The sequence below is a fragment of the Equus asinus genome, chromosome 3 (assembly GCF_041296235.1).
Source record: "Equus asinus isolate D_3611 breed Donkey chromosome 3, EquAss-T2T_v2, whole genome shotgun sequence".
Classification (NCBI taxonomy): Eukaryota; Metazoa; Chordata; class Mammalia; order Perissodactyla; family Equidae; genus Equus; species Equus asinus.
This window is the reverse complement of record NC_091792.1, coordinates 158095065-158110290: the sequence shown is the minus strand read 5'-3', so window position 1 is coordinate 158110290 and position 15226 is coordinate 158095065. Positions and strand designations below refer to the sequence as shown.

General features: G+C 49.5%; 1 protein-coding gene across 5 annotated transcripts in view; it reads left to right on the top strand.

The window, feature by feature from the left end:
* AFAP1 (actin filament associated protein 1) overlaps positions 1–15226 on the top strand; it is a 162469-nt gene that overhangs the window by 11070 nt on the left and 136173 nt on the right. For 2 of the 5 annotated variants that reach the window (XM_070506284.1, XM_044767885.2), the window contains exon 2: positions 205–306. The exons of the other annotated variants lie outside the window; for them this stretch is intronic. The gene's annotated coding sequence lies outside the window, so the exon portion shown is untranslated. The remainder of the gene's footprint in view (positions 1–204; positions 307–15226) is intronic. 5 annotated transcript variants of the gene reach the window in all.

Genomic DNA, 15226 nt, shown 5'->3' with positions numbered 1-15226 from the left:
CAGTGCATCAGGACTTCAGAGGGAGAGTGTGCTTCTGAAAGAGAGCGGGGAGGCACCCTGGAGGTGGTGGCTCTGGGCCGGCCTCTGGAGGAGGAGTTGCATTTCCACGTGGACTTGGGCTGCTGAGGCTCTCTCGGCTCTCAGAGGATCCCAGCCAGCCCGTCTCCCTGGGACGGCTTTGCCTGAATTCTCTTTATTTTTCAGTGCCGTGCCATGAGTTGTCGTCAAGGAGTCCTCTGTCTGTCATTCATGTCTGCAAGTCCTGTGTCTGGTCATCGGTGTCTGGCAGATGGAGCATCCTGGGCTGTGAGTGAAGAGCCGTGTCTGTGGCTCGTGGGGCTTGGTCAGGCGTGGTGCAGAGAAGCGGTACCCGGTGGTGCCTGCATGGCTCCGGCTGCGCGCGCGGGCTGGAGGGTGGGAAGAGGCTGGGCACAGAGTGGGGGACTTTGCGCCTGGACAGACACGCAGAGTCCTTAGTCCGGTCCCTGCATGAAATAACCTCCCAGAACAAAAGGGCTTTTACTGACTCCCACCCCGCCTCCTCCTGGGGACTGAACCATCCTTCGTGCCACAGTGGAAGGCATTTCTCAAGCCTCTGAAATACTGGTGGTCCACCAGCTGTCCATCGAGCCTTCGGGGGAGCAGCCCAGTGTGCTGGCAGAGACGCAGGGCCTGCCAGACCTGGACTGGCCTTCTGGCTCTGCCGCTCTGCTTTAGCACTGTGGAATCCTGGGCGAGTCATTTAACTTCCTCTGCGTTTCTTATATAAAATGGGAAATATTATACCTGTTTTGTAAAGGTAAACAGGTGACCAAGAGAATAAACGAAGTGCTGTGTGTGTCAGGCTTACAGTGAGCACTGCGTGAAAGCACACTGGTTGGCGTGATTGATGGTAACACGGCTTTTACTTGGGGAGAAGCTGGTGAAGTTGTCACCTAGCCTGGCTGCTTGTGCTGGAAGCGGATCGAAGAGCGTAGGAGTGGTGGCTCGAGGGGCGCTCTGCGGAGGGAAGGGGCGGGATTTGTTATTACCGAGTAGGTGGAATTTGGGTCATTTGTTTATAACCAGATGCCACTTTATCTCAGGACTCTCTGAGTCATGTAAAAGAGAGCTCGGGTGACTGTGCTGGAGTGGGATGGGTGGCAGTTTAAATTCAGCTAAAGCTGCTGGTTGAAAGTACGTTGATATTATGTGGGAAGCCTTGGACCGTGAAGCAGAACTGAACCCAGATTCTGGCTCTGTAACTTGAAGTGTGATGTAGTATATAAAGGCAGGGACGTGTAACTTAAAAATCTTTACTGTTATCGTAAGGAAAGGATTGAGGTGTCTGCATTGGTTTGTATGTTATAGTTCATTTAAAATGCTCGTGAAGGAGGGGCCGGCCCAGTGGCGCAGTGGTTAGGTGTGCACATTCCGCTTCTCGGCGGCCTGGGGTTCACCGGTTTGGGTCCCGGGTGCGGACGTGGCACCGCTTGGCAAAGCCATGCTGTGGCAGGCGTCCCACATATAAATTAGAGAAAGATGGCCACAGATGTTAGTGCAGAGCCAGGCTTCCTCAGAAAAAAGAGGCATTGGCAGCAGTTAGCTCAGGGCTAATCTTCCTCAAAAGAAAAAAAAAATGATCCTGAAGAATTTAGACTGGAAGACAACCTTTGGTGTTTGCTGAGGAAGATTGGCCCTGAGCTAACATCTGTGCCAATCTTCCTCTGCTTTGTATGTGTGTCACTACCACAGCTTGGCTGCTGACAAGTAGTGTTGGTCTGTGCCCAGGAACCGACCCCGGGCCACCAAAGCAGAGCATGCTGAACTTAACCCCTAGGCCACAGGCTGGCCCTGGAAGAAGACTTCGATTTCTGTAATTTCTGTGACTTTACCTTCCTGGAACAAGTGCATGATTTGAAGGTTTTTGAGTCTCATTGTCCAGCTACCTGTTTTGGAGCAAATTTATATATACATGCTTATTTAAATATTTTGGATGATTTAGAAATATAAGTGTAGAGTAAAAGCTGAAGGTCACCTCTCCTTCTCTAGAGGGAACCATTGTTAGTAGTTAAGCATGTGGTCTGGATGTTTTTTGTGCATCCTACATATAATTCGCCAGTACGTATATATTTAATAATATCTAACATTTATACATTTAGTCAACACATTTATTGAACTCCCCCTTTGTGCCAAATCATTTTGTTTGTAGAGCAGTTCTATTATTGTGGCCATTTTACAGTGAGCTAACTGAGGAACAGAGAGGTTGGGGGCCTTGTCCAACATCGCACAGCCAGTAAATATTGCAGTTAGGGTAGGAGCCCAGGCAGTCTAGCCCCAGAGCTCTTAACACTTATTCTGGATTGCGTATCGAAACCTCATGACTGCCTTGCAAACCAAGCCTCCAACAAGAGTTCACTTGATATTTGTCAGAATGGTATACATGAGGTTTCCTTAAACCTAAATCTTGGACTTGTTGGTGGCCAGGCCCTCTTGAGGGCTGAATGGAGAGAGCGACTCTCCCGGCTGATCTGGCTACTTGGAATGGAAGTAGGAGAGAATAACTTTGTCGGGAAAAAAGGCCAAGATGCCTGGGCTTGCTCTAACTCTGAGGGAAGAGGCCCTACAGCTGCCTGTGACGAGGCCACCTGCATGGGGGGGGAGAAGGAAGGGCTTTACCTGTGCTGGGTGACGTAGGCTGCAAAAATGAAACGCTGGAACGTCCGCGTGCCAGAGGGCTGCCCGCTCCCTTCCGCTCTCCTGGAGTAATCGTGTTGGAGCGTTCCCCCCTGGGGGCTGCCGGTGCAGCGTCTGACCCAGCCAGGGTGGGGCAGGTGTGTGTCTGACCCTGTCTGGATGCAGGTCACACAATCACAGCCAGCCCAAATGTTCCCATACAGCTCTTTTTTTTGGACCAAAGTTCAGTTTGACTCATAGGTACCTTTTCTGCTTATAACAGTGCTACACATTAAAGTCATGTTTTTGGTGGTGAAGAGGATTTAAGACTGAGGTAATGCGGCACATCTCAGTCTGCTGAAAACAGAAGTGTGGGGTGGTGTAGAAAAGCGACTTCCTGATTATGGGTCATTTAATGTGCGAGTGAGAAGCCACCCCTAGCTGAGTTGAAAAGTGGAAACAGATCTTGTCAGTCTGGATGCCGTGGCATCTCATGTGGATCAGAGGTGCCCGGGTGCCGGCCATCAGCCTTTTCCCCAGCGCCGTCGTCTCCCTGGAGGAGGGGCCAGGAGGAAGGGTCTCACAGCTGTTGAGCACCCCGTGTTGGTTGGCTGCTTTCCATGTACCATCCTGGAGTAAATATTGTTATTGAAGATGAAGAGGGGGCTTAGAGAGATGGAGAAGGTTGCTCAAGGTCACGTACTTGTGAGTGAAAACATGAAATGCGCGATGAACCCTGGGGTTTGACTCCAAGCCCTTGATCTCTCCTTCATCCTCGGTTACTTCCCTGGACAATGGGGGGAGACTGAGAACCCAGATGAGCGGGGCTTTGTGGACGAGGCCTCGGGGACACGGGGCTCTCTCCACACGTGGAATCTGCTGCGCTGGGCTTCTGAATTACAGACGGACCTTCAGGAGAGCAGGCCCTGGTTTAGGACTTTTCTTTGTGGAAATAGACAGACTCCCCCCCCCGCCCCCCCAACCCCAGAAGGCAGAGACTGTTGACTCGGCACTGCTGGAGCAGGGCCTCGGCCACTGTCTCCTGCGTTTGGCAGAGACTCAGAGGCGGACAGAAGAGTGGGTGTACTTCAAAGAGGAGGAAAGGGGGCTCAGGGGGCCCCTGACGGGGGCTGGGGGCCAGGAGGGGGCGTCCCAGGTGACTGTGAGGGGGCAGATTTGGCTCTGTCGGGTTGATGGCCAGTTGGAAGCAGGGACAAACATTAGAGATGCTGTTAGTTACTGATCAAGCCCTGGCCTGTTGGTACACGCTGTTCCACGACACCCCCTGTTGCCCACACAGTACAGGTGGACATCCTTTCATGATGATACATCCAGATCTAATAGACGCCTTTGCCCTTGCACTGCTGGGTACTGATGGTACCAGGTACTGGTATAGTGCTGTAGGTGCTGGTACCGCTAATGATTACTGACATTTCCTGAGCATTTGCCGTGTGCCAGGTTCTGTGTGCTAAAGCTCCTCGGGTAAATTGGTCTTAGGATTTTTCTCAACCCTATGGGTGAATTCTGTTAGTCTAGCATTTTGCAATGATAGCTGCTGGCTCAAGCTCATGGCATCATTTCCAAGAGAGAGAACACATTTAAAATAATTAAGGTAATTTACATTCACTCATTTCAGGAAATATTTATCGAATGCATTCTGTGTTGGGTGCTGCCCTGGAAGCTGTTCCTGAAACCATGTTTGGAATGGGGTAAAGGGCGGTGGTCCACAGGCCCTGGGCCCCGCTTGTGCAGGGAGGGAGGGGCCCCGTGGGGGAAGGGGACGCAGTGAGGAGGTCGTTGGACAGTCCTTGCCATATCCATTTAGCCACATCTGGCCCTCAGTCCAGTTCTTGTACGTACACTTTTAAGAGTTATTTGGTTTTGATTTTTATTATGGCTCCCCTGAGACTGAGCGACCGTTATTTCAAACCGCCTGAGTCATGGCCTCGAAGGTCGGTGCTAACGCCCCTCCAGTTGGCGTGCTGTCACCTTGCAGCTTCTCTGGGAGGGCAGTCACCCAGGGGCTAGAGGGCTTTGCCTACAAGCCGCTAAGTGGGTTTCTCTTCGTAAGTGGATTTGATGCTGGTGACGGTGGAGACTTTCCTGCTGTCTCCCACTTGGAAGAAAAATGTTCACTCGTCTTTGGGGGTTGTTGAGGGCCTCTGGGACCAGAGCAGGGCCCAGCAGTTTGTCGGTTGATACACATGTTATGCAAGTGCAGTCAGAAAGCTTTGTGAAATGTGGAAGAAATAGCCCAGAGTGCAGTGGAGCTGAGGCAAGAGGTCGTCCGTCGCTGGGTTATAAATGTCTGCGGTCCGCAGACTTGTACACAACGGCATTGGGTTTCTGCTATATGCTTTCTCTGCTATTTTGGCTAGGTTTATTTGGGTGTCTCCTGTACAGAAGGCATGACATCAGCTTTTGCCACCAAGTATTTATAGCAGCTGGTACCTCCTATGTGGGTCCCTTTTTGTGCTGTGGTTTCTTTAAGGAAATTGTAGCTCTCCTACCCAAAGCAGGCCACCCGTTCAAGGTGTTAGGGTCTCAGAACACCTTGGGAGACAGTGTTCCGAGTAGAGGAAACCAGCTGAGAGGAAGCTCCGTCTCCGTTTGGTGGTGTCTGGTGACTGCCCAGAGAAGGCCCATCCCAGCGCTGTCCACTGTCCTGGTATTTGTGATGCGCTAAACCCTTCTCCCTCCTCTTTCTGCTACAGATGGTCTGGTTACAAAATGGGCTCTTAACTCCTGGAGGTGAGGAAGCTGAGCTTGGGTTGCAGGGCCACACTGTAGCCAGCCTTTCACAACTTTGTTATTGACCCTAGACTTTTATCTGAACTAAACTGTCCTGCCTTCAGTGAATGCGAACCATTTGAATGTTTAAATTTCAGCCTTGCATTTTACAATACAGAGAAGTAACACTTTAGGTTAGCTTTAGATACAAACATCGATTATCCAATTGCAGGGTTTTACAATGTGTCGACAAAAATAATCCATAACCAATCTATAAATGAAAATTGGGGTGAGTTTATTCTGAGCTAAAATGTGAGGACCTTGGCCCGGGGCCTTCCTTCCCGAAGGAAGAAAGGGCGCCAAAGAAGTGGGGTGCACAGAGTGGTTATATACCCCCAAACAGGATGTTTCACATAGGATTGAAATGTCCTTTTACAATAGTCGCGAGACTGCTCTGTCGGCACAGCGAGTGATGGACACAGCAGGTAATCGGCTGTCTCGGTGAACAGCAGGGTGGCAGGTCTGTTGTCTCGAGCTGGGTGGTCACAGGTGAGCTGGGTGGTCAAAGGTGAGCACAGCAATCAGTTCCTAGCCTAAGGAAAGATGCTAATCTCTAAGGAAATGCCAATATGGGGGAAGTTGCACCTTTTTCTTAAGGCCATTTGTTCTTGCCGTAGGAAATGTTTAAAGCAGATATACAAGGCATGCTCAATGGCCACGTCAGGCCCTTTTGGGAAAAAAAGCAAAGTCAGGCCGAATTAGGTTTACACCAAATGGATTCCTCATGTGCTCCAATATATCCTATTTCTTGCTATTTCTGTTTGTCAAATGATAACCTTTTTTACCACAATAAATGAGAAATAAAACCCTAGTTGACAGACACATGTGCCAATTGTTTTTCTTATTATGCATTTTTAGTTGTTCAGGCTCTATTTGTGATACTCATGTAAACAGTATCTGATATCATAGGTAGAAATCAGAATTTTAAGGTAAGAATATTTATAGCTAGGTTTTTCAGACTTTCAAACTGGACGTTTTTACATTGTCTGGTTTATAATTGGAATTAAAGATTCACAAAACAATGCTTGCCTTTAAGATGGGTGGTGTACTAGCGTATTTTTCATTCCATTAAAAAATGGAGCTGGTTTCCTGGAGCAATTAGACATCCGTAAGCAAAACAATGAAACCTTGACCTAAAATCTCACACCTCGTATAAAAATTAGCTCAAAATGGATCACAGACTTAAATGTAAAATGTGAAACTATAAAACTTTGAGAAGAAAACAGGAAATCTTCCAGATTTAAGGGTAAGCAAAGAGTTCTTTCTTAGGCTCCACACTGAAAGCATACTCTGTAAAAGGAAAAACTGATCAATTGGACTTTATCAAAATTAAAAACTTTTGCTTTCCTAAAGACTCTGTTAAGAGGATGAAAAGATAAGCTACAGGCAGGGAGAAAATATTTACAAGCCACGTATATGATAAAGGACCATTATCTAGAATATATAAAAAACTCACACAGTGAAATAGTAATTCAACACTAAAACAAACAATCCAATTAGAAAATGGGCAGAAGACATGAAGATGTGTTTCATCAAAGAGGATGTTCAGATGGCAGATAAGCAGGTGAAACGATGTTCAACGTCATGAGCCATCAGGGAGATGCAAATTAAACCCCCAATGAGGGATCACTGCACACCTATGAGAATGGCTGACATGAAAAATAGGGACACCATTGATGAGGATTATTTTGGGCTGGTTACTTTTGAAAACTGCAGACAGGAAAGAGGCTCTGAAAAGTGGAATTTACTGGCCCTTTGATGAGAGACCTTTGCATCTGTGGAGGAAGTCTCCATCTGTGGGGTGTCTCCCTCTGCACCAGGAGGAAGGGGCTGACCTTATCTCTAGAAACTCTTAATGGGGAGACAAGGACTTAAGTCTGCATAGTAATCTTACTCTTGTTTACTGTACTTGTCTGGTAGCCTCATGTAACTGACCCCCCCCAACATCCTCGTTTGTCTTTAGTTGAAGATAATATTTAAGGTCGTGGCTTCAGCCATTTACTTTATCTACTCTGATTCTTATCTAAAGTTATAGGACCATCCAATAACCAGACCCCACCTGCACTGATACCATTTTAATGACTTTTTTTTTTACATATTCTTTCCTTTGTCTTGTAAAGAGATAACTCACATACCTATGCCTTAAATTTAGCCCAACCCTCAACCCATGTTTGCAGCTCTTCACTGCCCGAAGGTCCTGTCCCATGCCTGCAGCTCTTCACTGCCCAGGGGTCCTGTCCCATGCCTGCAGCTCTTCCTGCCATGGGTCCTGTCCCCATGCTGCAGCTCTTCACTACCCATGGGTCCTGTCCCCATGCCTGCAGCTCTTCCTGCCATGGGTCCTGTCCCCATGCTGCAGCTCTTCACTACCCATGGGTCCTGTCCCCACGCCTGCAGCTCTTCCTGCCATGGGTCCTGTCCCCATGCTGCAGCTCTTCCTGCCCACGGGTCCTGTCCCCATGCTGCAGCTCTTCCTGCCCACGGGTCCTGTCCCCATGCTGCAGCTCTTCCTGCCCACGGGTCCTGTCCCCATGCTGCAGCTCTTCCTGCCCACGGGTCCTGTCCCCATGCTGCAGCTCTTCCTGCCATGGGTCCTGTCCCCACGCCTGCAGCTCTTCCTGCCCATGGGTCCTGTCCCCATGCCTACAGCTCTTTACTGCCCATGCGTCCTGTCCCCATGCTATTCCACACTATTCTCTGAATAAAAGAGCACTACTACCAGACCTTGAGAGTCCAAGAAATCTTTCTTCTGACTCCCCTCTCACCGAGCCCGCATGAACCATCAAAAGCTGGCGAGGAGGCAGGGAACCTGGATCCTTCATGCGTGCTGGTGGGAAGGGAAAATGGTACAGCCACTCTAGAAAACAGTTTGGCAATTTTTAAAAAAATGAAACGTGCAACCACCATGGGACTCTGCGGTTGCACCCCTGGGTAGGTTCATCCGGAGAAATGACAGCTTGTGCTCACACACAAACCTGTGCACAACATTCATGGCAGCTGTCTTCACGATAGCCAGAAACCAGAAACAACCCGGATGCCCTTCCAGGGGTGAGTGGTTCAACACGCTGCGGTCCATCTGTGCCCTGGATCCCACTCTGCCAGGACGAGGAGCAGATCGCTGACACAGCCGCGACCTGGGGGACTCTCGTGAATCGTCTGATCGCAGCCGCTCCCTACTGTCTGAGTCCCTTGATGGGATAGCCTGCAAATGATGCATTTATAGACGTGGATTTATAGATTGGTGGGCCTGGGAGGAGGCAGGAGGGAAGAGGGAGTGACCATGAAAGGGCAGCATGAGGAGCTAGTACAGAGAGATCCATGTACTCTTGACCCACTTTCTCCCAGTGGTGGTGTCTCGCAAAACCAGAGTACAGTATCCCACCAGGATATTGACGTTGAGATACTCAACATACAGAACATTTCCATCACCTTCTCAAATAAGTGTATGCTTTCTGTTAGACATTCTATTACTTGTCTCTAGATGGTCCAAGGACTAGAGAGACAAAGCTGCTCTCTATTTCTCAGAAGGTAAGACTCCCTGGAGGGACCATGTGGGATGTTGGCAACAGTATTGGTTCTAGAATCAAGAGGCCTCAGGTCCTGGTTCTAATACCAGCTGGATATCTTTGGAAAAGTCACTTAATTTCTCTGAGTTTTGGTTTCATTATCTAAAAAGTGGGTATAATGAAACACACTCAGCGTGGCACACAGGGTTGCCGGGAGGAGCAGATGAGCTGTGTGTGGAAATGCTCGGCAGTCTGTGGAGCGTGACATGCATGTGAGGAGCGACGCTGTGTAAACAGCATTTCTGGAATGACTGGATGAAACTCTTTGAAGGTGCTGCCTTCTGCCACCAGTGTGTGCCTGTGGTATATCCTGTGGTGGGGCGAGGCCGGGTACCACTCACAGTCTGTTTACTGCAGAGTTAGAGATGTGATGCGCGGTCGGTGAGCAGAGGAGTCGAAAGAAAGATTTCTTGGACTCTCAAGATCTGGCAGTAGTGCTCTTTTATTTAGAGAATAGTGTGGAATAGCATGGGGACAGGACCCATGGGCAGTCAGAGCTGCTGCTGCATGGGGACAGGACCCATGGGCAGTGAAGAGCTGCTGCAAACATGGGTGGAGAGTAAGGCTAAATTTAAGGCATAGGTATGTGAGTTATCTCTTTACAAGACAAAGGAAAGAATATGTAGAAAGAGTTGTTAAAATGTTATCAGTGCAGGTGGGGTCTGGTTATTGGGTGGTCCTATAACTTTTAGATAAGAATCAAACCCGGTTAAGTAAATGGCAGAAGCCACTGCTTAAATATTATCTTCAGCTAAAGACAAAGGAGGATGTTGGTGGGGGGGGGGGTCAGTTACATGAGGTTGCCAGACAGTAACCAACTTAAGTCCTTGCCGTCCGCATTAAGAGTTTCCAGAGATAAGGCCATCCCGCCTTCCTCCTCGTGCAGAGGGAGACACCCCCCACAGATGGAGACTTCCTTCACAAATGCACACGTCTCTGAAAGGGCAAGCAAATTCCAGTCCTCCGAGCCTGCTTCTCATCTGCAGTTTTAAAATTAACCAGTCTAAAATCCTTATCAGTGGGGCAAGGCCAGTTACCACTCACAGTCTGTTTACAGCAGAGTTAGAGATGCTGAGGGGCCACCCTCCCCCACCTTCGCCTCGGAGGGAGGAGGCCTGTTCTTGCCTATGTTTGGTGGCGTGGTCTCAGTGCTGTAGGGTGGGGATGCGCAGGGAGCCACGGGGAAGAAAGCCGCCCTCACGGCCAGCTCCTCAGTCTGTACTCCTGCAGGAGGCACCCAGGGGAGTCATTCTGTGGGGACTTGCCAAGGTCTTTCTTAACCCATCTGCTCACAGAAGTGACCAGCATAAAAAGCACAAGGTGTGTTAGGGACAGATGGACTGCATCCGTCCGTACATTGATGGCTTTTGTGGTTGCAGGACAGCCCTTGCTGCAGCTGCCAGAACACGATAGCTTTCTGGGGAATGCCAGGTCAGCCGTGGGACTGGCACAGTGAGAGGAGGAGAGTCTCCCCCGCTGCCCGGTCAGGGAGTGACTGCTGAAGGAGACGCGGAGGGACGCAGGCAGTGGGGTCCCTCAGATGCCTTTCTCAACCTCTCTAGGCTGCAGGTGTTTTCATCTGCGACATAGTGACCTACAGCAAAGGGTTTCCATGAGGGTTAGGTAAGACAACCCAATGGGATGTGGCAGCCTAGGAGGCTGCAGTAAACAAGGCTTGAAACTGGCGGACTGAGGAGTGTCGAAGGTGCTTCAGACATTTGCGGAGTGATGAGTGAATGAATGACCGTCTGCAGCCTCGCTTTGGTTGCGTCCCTCAGCTGTTGTGAACGGAGTTAGCGTGTGTGCGTCCTGCTCTCCCGGTCTGCTCGGCATGGTGATTGCCCAGCCCTCTACTTCCACTTTAGGATTCTGGAGAATTCTCTGCTTCCACTTTAGGGTTCTGGAGAATGGGAAGAGGGCACTTCAGTTGCTTTCCTGGCTGATGGCAGCAATTCCTTTTGCTTGCTGTCAGACCCTGGAGCGTGAAGTAACACCTGTATTTTATACTCTACCCTCTCATTAAACTGTTAGGCAGTTGAAGAGCAGAGAGGGAAGAGACTGCCCTGAGGCGACACTGCTCATGGCCTTGGGCAGGACTGGGGTCCCAGCCCCGACTCTCAGCAGAGCTCGGTTTTCTGTTTCCATCCTTGCTGAAACAGTGCATCTGAAATGGAGCTGTGCGCCTCTCTTGAGGGGAGGGTGCACTTTAAGTATGGCGAGTGGCCAGGGCCTGACTTTTTCTCTCCTGCAGACTTTTCCCCGGGCAGCTGACCAGGACGATGAAGGAAGTTGTTTTGTATGTAAACTCAGACAAGAGTATTTTTTCACCTGGGAGTTTATTTGGTTTGGACTGGGGTAAACCTCTGACGTTAGTTGCTTTATCCTAAAAGCAGAGAGAACTGTAAACACACTTCTGGGGGTGGAGGCTGACTGGTCCTACTCGGCTGGATTCCTGTGCTTAGTCTCCCAGTGCGGATTTGGTGAATGGCAGCCAAGTGTGTGAGCGCTGGAACAGTGGTTCGCACCCCTGGCTGCGTCGGGGGGCTTTGAGAAGAGCGTGTGCGTTCACTCCACACCGCCTGAAACAGAAGCTCCTGGGATGGACCCCGGGCCTCTCTGCGTTTGAGAAGGTCCCAGTGATTCTGATGGGCAATGAGGGTTGAGGACCACTGTCCAGGGTGAGTGGGAGTTCCAGGTAACGGGAGTGTCTTCTGCTTTCGTCCTCTGAGAGTGGCTCTGGGTGCTGTTTGATTCGAGAATGCTGTGCAGACAGTTGTGGAAATTACATTCATGCCACCTCCTGCTCATAACTACTGGGACTGTATTTACCCATCGTTCAGTTTATTCTGATGTCTCCCCATCCTACTTTTTCTTCATGGAATAGCTATTTGACAGTTACTAATGCAGAACCACAGTAAGCGTTGTTTGATTGGCAGGGCGCGCTCCTGGGTGTGAAGTGCTCTGTGGGCATTTATTGCGCCCTCGTTTGTACCAACACTGTGACCGACGGCGTATAAACCTGACCTCTCTAAGCAAGGTCTGGGGAGTTGGGCTGCCAAGATTTTAGCCACTAGCAGTGCAATTTTGGACAAGCTTTTAACTTGTCTAAACCTCACTTTCTTCGTCTCTCAAATGGGATGACGGAGCCATTTCCATCTCACAGGGTTGTTCTGAGGTTTAAATCCAATACGTATATGAAGGCGTAACTTAGCGCCTCTTCCTAGCGCGTGGTAGGTGCTCAGTGAAGTTGCCATTGCTATGTCATCATCATGATTTTTAATGTAAATATTGAGAGCTAATAAATTTGTCTAAGATCATCCTTAGCCCTTGAACCAGAGATTGCTTTGGTTTTAACGAGTAGGGTTAATTCACCTCTTAAATATGGGCCTCCTGAGTACCTTGAATTTCACATGGGTGTAGCCAGGGGGTTTCATAATTGGCTCATTGCCCCTCAAAGCTGATTTTAATCTGTGTGAATGAACAGTCCTGGAGCTTTCTTTCTTTCCTTGTCTTCTTTTCCTGAGTGCTGCTCTCCGGGGACTTCTGGCACTGAGGGGGTTGCTTCATTGCAGCTGCATTCGCAGTCCTAGGGGGTGGGATCTTACGCTGGGAGATTAATTGTGTCGTTTGTGTCGTAGCGATCTAGCCAGAGTGAGGTGCTTCCCATGGCAGCCTCTGCTCTTTCTTCTTCGCTCTGTCAGTAGTCTGATATATATTCTTTTCCTCTGTTTCCCATTAGACTCTAGGTTCTGTTTGAGCAAGGACTCTCGTTCTTGTCGCTGCCCGTCCTCTGCACTCAGCGATGTCTAGCGTGTATCAGGTGCTCACTGGCTATTTAGCGCATGGTAATCTAGCAGAACCCAGGGTAAATCCACAGTTAAGATTTCAGCTGTGTGGTACGAAATCCACATTGACAAAACTTAGTCAATTGATTTTTGTTGATGCAGGTTTAAAATGTTCTATAGCTAACTTAGTTCAGTAATCGTTTATTGAGTGTCTTATAGGCTAGGCATTGGGGGTAGAAAGATGACAATATCTGATCTGTGCCCTCGTGAACATGCAGTCCAGCGGGGTGGACAGGCACACGGACGCATGCCGTGCTGTCAGTCTGGTGAGGGTTAGGGTGACGCGCTGGGTCCCCTTTGTGCACTCGGAGCGCAGAGCAGAGTCTGTGCTTCCTGAACCTCGGCAACAAGTCAAACAATCGAAATGACTCGTTACGCCCTCACGCTTGTGTTTTCTAGGAAGCGCCTCTCTTTAAACAGGTGCTAAATCAACTCTTGAATGGCTTCCGTACAAATTGGATGGCTTTTATCTGGGCTTCATTTTCCTTTCCTTCCTTAGGAAAAAGAAAAGTCCGGGGCGGTACTGCTGCGGGAATTCTGGACCAGAGGTTAGATGGGTAGGTCTTGGTTTGGGCTCTGTCGCTAAACCAGGCTCTTTACTTCCATTGTCTGGGTGTTGGAGCCCTCAGCTGTGGAAGGAGGAGGTGCGCTGTGTAATATTTAAGGCTTCTTTTAGTTCCGACTTTGAGACTCATCATTTCAACCCACTTCCTCAGGAATGGAGAAAGAACAGGGCGATTTGGGGATCTTTTACTTCCATTTACGGAGACTTTGCAGCCTCGTTTTGGGTGCAGGTCATCTTTGGTGAGGCCAGGGAGAAGGATTGGTGGTCCGTTTGGTGCTCAGCTGTGAGGGGTCCGCCGCCGTGTTAATTTTTCTTGGTATTTGTAAAAGCACTGGTAAGTTCAGAACGTCAGTGGCGTCAGCTGGAAAGAGGCGGAGAGCTAAGGGCTCCAGGTGAGGCTGGGTGTGTTTGGAGCAGAATGCACTGAATCTTTTCTGTGAATGCATCTTTTGGGCATTCCAACTTGGTGCGATTTCTCTGGTGTGAGCATGGGGAATTTGGTGTCATCCTGTGGCATTCGAATGCTCTTTGACCTGTGTGGGAGTGTGCGAAGGGCAGCCTTGAGTCTCGTGGGAGAGAAGCCCTTCCCCACTGAGCTGTGCTGAGAGTCTCGTGGCTTCGAGCCGCCTGAGGAAGAGAACTGTGGGCTTGCGTGTCGGTGTGCTTCTCTCCCTCAGGGGACCTCATGACGCTTGGAGGGAGGCAGACAGTGTGGGTCGTGAGCTGTTGGAGGCACCCCTGGCCCGTGATCCTGGGGTTGCCCAGATCCATCGGCTGCCCTCTAGGTTGCTTTTGGTTGGGAGAAGGTGGGAGGAAGATGCTTTGGTCTTAGCTCAGTTTTACGCGGGTGTTCTTCAGGGTCATAATGATTTCTTGCATTTAGATTTTGCTTCGAAAGTTCACAAAGAATTTTAAAATCCGTTATCTCGTTTCATCCTCTCAGGAGTTCTGTGGAAAAGGCAGGTCAGTTTTCATATCTTTTGTTTTTCTGATGCTTTTACTGTGGCTCATAGAAGTTCAGAGCGTTAACCAAGGGGAAATAAGGTCCAGCATGGTGACTATAGTTAATAATACTGTAGTGCATGTTTGAAAGTTACTGGGAGAGTAGATCTTAAAAGTTCTCATCGCAAGGAAAAAAAGTTTTGTAGCTCTGTTCGACGATGGATGTTAACTAGCCTTATTTTGGTGATCATTTTGCAGTATATACAAATATTACATCATTATGTTGTACACCTGAAACTAATAATATTATGTGTCAGTTATACCTCCATTTAAAAAAAAAGAAGCGAAGAGCCTCGCCCGGGGTCATGGCCTGAGTTGGTAGCAGAGCTGGGCATAGCCTCCCGGGCTTGTGGTGACCCTGTTTCTTCCTGGCTGTCACACCAGTGCTCGGTGCTCAGAGCGACGTATGTTCATGTTCATCTTATAAATCCCTCACCGTTTGAGGAGGAGTTCTTGGGAGGTTTCTGTTCATTTCGGAGCCTTTGACTTCCGGTCTTGTCTCCTCCTCCCAGGTGCCTGGGCATTCCTGAAGGCCCCGGCTTGACCCTTGTGCGTGGGGCCTTCTCCACCCGCACGCTGTGTGTAAGTTAGCCCTTCTGCAGGAGCTCTCCCCGGAAGGGATCCGCCCGCCTGCACGCTCCCAGCGGGGCTGTCCTGTGCAGGGTCTGCTGCTGCTGCTCTGAGCGCCGCTCTCGCTGTGCACATGGAATGGGCCCTGTGTGCTGCGTTCATTTTCTTTTCTTTTAAATTCCAGCTAGTTGGGGCTGAAGCTGAAATCGGTGATGGCAGTCAGCACACTATTC